Source organism: Papaver somniferum, chromosome 4, assembly GCF_003573695.1.
Source record: "Papaver somniferum cultivar HN1 chromosome 4, ASM357369v1, whole genome shotgun sequence".
Taxonomy (NCBI): Eukaryota; Viridiplantae; Streptophyta; class Magnoliopsida; order Ranunculales; family Papaveraceae; genus Papaver; species Papaver somniferum.
This window is the reverse complement of record NC_039361.1, coordinates 64,325,385-64,329,889: the sequence shown is the minus strand read 5'-3', so window position 1 is coordinate 64,329,889 and position 4,505 is coordinate 64,325,385. Positions and strand designations below refer to the sequence as shown.

The 4,505-nt window shown below is 39.3% G+C and overlaps 1 non-coding gene across 1 annotated transcript; it reads right to left on the bottom strand.

Annotated features, from left to right (window-relative positions):
* Positions 1 to 1,202: 1,202 nt before the first annotated feature.
* Positions 1,203 to 1,309, bottom strand: LOC113276690. The gene has a single exon (XR_003324608.1). It is a non-coding gene; the product is annotated as a small nucleolar RNA R71 (small nucleolar RNA).
* Positions 1,310 to 4,505: the final 3,196 nt, after the last annotated feature.

Genomic DNA, 4,505 nt, shown 5'->3' with positions numbered 1-4,505 from the left:
TCGATTAAACCTCTGATTTTCATAGGATAGACTCCTTATGGGTCTAGGAATCTGATATGGGTGTTTACATCGATTAGAATGGGCTCAAACGACAGATTTTTCTCACAACAAGAGAATATGGAAAGTCACGTGTGTGACCTGTTTTAGGGAATTTTAGAGTGATTAAAACGCTGTAAACCTTCCCAAAGATTTGTATCTATCTAAGGAAGAGTTTAGAATAAAAAGGAAAGCTCAGAAACGCGTAGAAATCCTAAAACAAGAAATTGTCGCAACTTGGAACAAGATAAGGGTTCGGATTTCATTACCGTTCTCTTCTTGCCCGCTTTAGGAACACGTAACCTACGCGAACCTAAGCCTAAAATTTTTACTAGAACGAGACCGATAGGGTAACGAGCTTAACAGGAAAGTCATTCGAAAAATATTGGTTACTCTTTTAAGCATACTTCGAAGTTCTTGACGGTTTCTATAAGTTGAATGAGTGACTGCGCCGCCTTGTAATACCGGTGAGGCCTTGGGTATCAAAGCTCCACCAAGCTTCCCTCGCCTCTATTCAACTTACGTTAACTCGGATTGATTCCAGAGGGGTTTGCTTAAATTGTAAAAAATTCCCGTTCGAAGGATTAGAAGATGGTCTAGAAACAATCTAAGTGGAGCCATCATGCTTTTTGTTTGCTAGAAATCAATAGGTTTGATTTGGTTGAGTCGGCCTTGATCTGTGTTTGCTTACCCTTCCAATTTATAAAATTTTATTGTATGCCTGAACGTAAAAGAGACGCACTAGGTAGATTTGTTAAAGAGAAACCTAGTAGTTCGAAGAGTCTCGATTACCTTAATCTAGAAAGTTCGGCTTTTGAAAAGTATGTTTTTGAACGTTCTTTGACTGAGGAGAGAATCCTTGTTGCTCCGATAGCGCCAGAAATAGCAACTTTGAAAGCTTTGTTGAATCTAACTAGGACTACCCGTCCTTCGTGTATTAAGTTAGCTGAAACGGAGGCACCCTATGAACTGAAACCTTGGACCTTACAGATGCTCCCAATCTTTTTAGGGAAAGAAAATGAAAACCCTTATTACCATGTTAGGGATTTTTAGGAAATTTGTAGTACTCTAAGAATTAGAGGCTTAGATGATGATGCTTTGAAACTTAGGTTATTCCCATTTTCCCTGAAAGATAAGGCCAAGTCGTGGCTGTATAGTTTGGACTCCGAGTCAATTGAGACATATGCAAATTTTCACAACAAAAGGGAGAATCTTTATATAGGTATTTGGAAAGGTTCAATGATTTATTATCCCAGTGTCCTCATCATGGTTTAGAAAAGGTTAGGCTAGTTCAGATCCTTTATGAGGGTTTAGATTATTCCACAACGACCATGGTTGAGTCTCTGTGCACTGGTGGATTTGAAAACCAAATTGTTGATGCGGTGATGGAATTTTTTAATGAAATCGCCGAAAAAACCCAGCAATGGGAATATAGTAGGGCACCCCAGAAAACAATTATTTTAAGTAGAGGAAACGTTAATAGGGTAGAAGGAGGATATGAATCAGATGCCAAAATTGCTGCTATAGCAAAAAGGTTAGAAGCCTTAGAAGTGGGCCAGACTAGTGGTAGAGTGGAGACTTTTTGGGAAGGCCAGAATATTGAAGAGCAGGCCAATGCTCTTTATAATAACACTAGATTTGATAACCGTCAAAAGATTGACCCATATTCAGAAACCTATAATCCTGGTTGGAGAAACCATCCGAACCTTTCGTGGTCTAAGGGAAAAAGTCAAGGTCAGTTTAGTAATTTTAATGCTCCCCCAGGTTTTGGCTATACTAAGAATCCTTCAGGACTAGCTCAGTTTCAGAATCAGTCAGATAAGAAAATCCTAAGTTTAGAGGAATCTCTCGCCTTGTTAACTCAGCAAACTGCAAAATTCCAGTTATCCGTAGAACATAGTCTACAAGCTAGTAACAGGATAGGACAAGAAAATAGTCAGGCTATTTCCGAGTTAAAAACCCAGGTTGGTATGATAAGTGATTCTTTGAGAGAAAAAGGTAAGTTTCCTAGTCAAACACAACCCAACCCTAGAGGAGTTCGTGAATTAGGTGCAAAACCATCGAATCAATTGAATGTTGTTAGAACCCTTAGAAGTGGTAGAGTTGTAGACAATAAGGTAACCATGCCCGATAGTGAACATACTATAGTTCACCCCTCAGGATCTCACCTCTCAGGACCAGTAGCTGAAGAGACTGATAAAGTTTCTAATGATGTGAATTCGGTTCCTGAAAGGTATGATTTTAGGCCTAGAGCCCCATTTCCTCAGCTATTAGTACCAACAAAGAAGGAATCGAACTTTAATGACATAGTGGAGGTTTTTAGGCAAGTTACCATAAACCTTCCCTTATTAGATGCAATTAGGAAAATTCCTGCTTATGCCAAGTTCCTTAAGGATATGTGTACGCGAAAGCGAAAACTTAGCGTCCATAAGAAAGCCTTTTTAGCTAGTCACGTAAGTTCAATCATTCAGAACACCACAACTCCAAAGTACAAAGACCCAGGTTCTCCTACTATTGCTTGCACAATAGGTAACTTCCGGGTAGAAAAAACTTTACTTGACTTAGGAGCCAGTGTGAACTTACTGCCATTCCATGTATACTTACAGTTAGGACTTGGTGAAATGAAACCTACTCAGATGACACTGCAGTTAGCTGATATGTCTGTTAAAATCCCTCGAGGTGTTATCGAGGATGTTCTTATTGAGGTCGAAAAGTTTATTTATCCAGTGGATTTCGTGGTCCTAGATACCCAACCTGTCCCTGACCCAGAGAAACAAATACCTGTGACTTTAGGTCGCCCATTTTTAGCTACGTCTAATGCGATCATTAACTGTCGAAATGGTGTGATGAGTTTATCTTTTGGCAATATGACTATGGAGATGAACATTTTTAATGTCAGTAAGAAACCTCATGAGCTAGATGACACATGTGTTGAGGAGGTGAATATGATAGAAGCCTTAGTTCAGGAGTCATTACCAAACATCTTGTCTGAAGACCCATTAGAGAGTTTTTTATCCCATTTTGGTTTAGATTTTGACGACGATAGCACTATTGAATAGGTGAATGCTCTATTAGATTCTACCCCTGTGTTAGACACTGATAGATGGAAAGCTAGGTTTGAACCGTTACCAGTTTCTGAGACTACCCTAATTCCTTCTTTAGAAGAGCCCGCAAAGTTGGACCTTAAACCACTACCCGATACTCTAAAGTATGTGTTTTTAGGCCCATCTGAGACTTTACCTGTGATTGTAGCTTCCAATTTGGATAGTGATCAGGAAAGTAGGCTAGTAAATGTACTTCAAGACAATAAGGAAGCTTTAGGGTGGACTATAGCAGACATTAAGGGTATAAGTCCTACTGTGTGTATGCATCAGATTCATTTAGAGGAAGACTCCAAACCTTCTGGGAAATGCAACGTCGACTGAACCCTAACATGAAAGAGGTATTTCGAAAAGAGGTGCTTAAGTTGTTAGATGCAGGTATTATTTACCCAATTTCAGACAGTAAGTGGGTCAGCCCTGTTCAGGTTGTCCCCAAGAAATCAGGTATCACTGTAGTCCAGAATGATAATAATGAATTAATCCCAACCCGAGTGACCACGGGATGGCGTGTGTGTATTGACTATAGGAAATTGAACAAGGTCACAAGGAAGGATCACTTTCCCCTTCCTTTTATCGACCAAATGCTAGAGAGATTAGCTGGACATAGTCACTATTGCTTCTTAGATGGCTACTGCGGTTATAATCAGATCGTTATTTCCCCAGAAGACCAAGAGAAAACCACCTTTACCTGTCCCTTTGGTACCTTTGCGTATAGACGCATGCCTTTCGGGCTGTGTAATTCCCCTGCAACTTTTCAGCGTTGTATGATGAGAATATTTTCTGATATGGTAGAACGGTTCTTAGAGGTCTTTATGGATGATTTTTCAGTGTTTGGTTCATCTTTCGATGAGTGCTTCCATCATTTGACATTAGTGTTGACTAGGTGTAAGGAAAAAAATTTAGTGCTTAATTGGGAAAAATGTCATTTCATGGTTAAATCATGAATTGTATTAGGGCACATCGTCTCTTCAAAGGGTATAGAGGTAGACAAAGCCAAATTTGACCTTATTAAGACTTTACAGGTCCCAAAAACCGTAAAAGATATTAGGTCATTCCTAGGGCATGCAGGTTTTTACCGTCGATTCATTAAGGATTTTAGCTTGATTTCTAGACCTCTTTGCAATTTGCTTGCAAAAGATGTTAAGTTTGTCTTTGATGATGCTTGTTTAGAGGCTTTTGAGAAGCTTAAAACTTTACTCACTATTGCCCCGATAGTCCAGGCACCTAACTGGAACCTACCCTTTGAGATTAGGTGTGATTCTTCAGATTATACTATAGGCGTCGTTTTAGGAAAACGAGAAAACAAATTACTTCATGTGATTTATTATGCTAGAAAAACTCTGAATGATGCCCAAATGAACTACACAA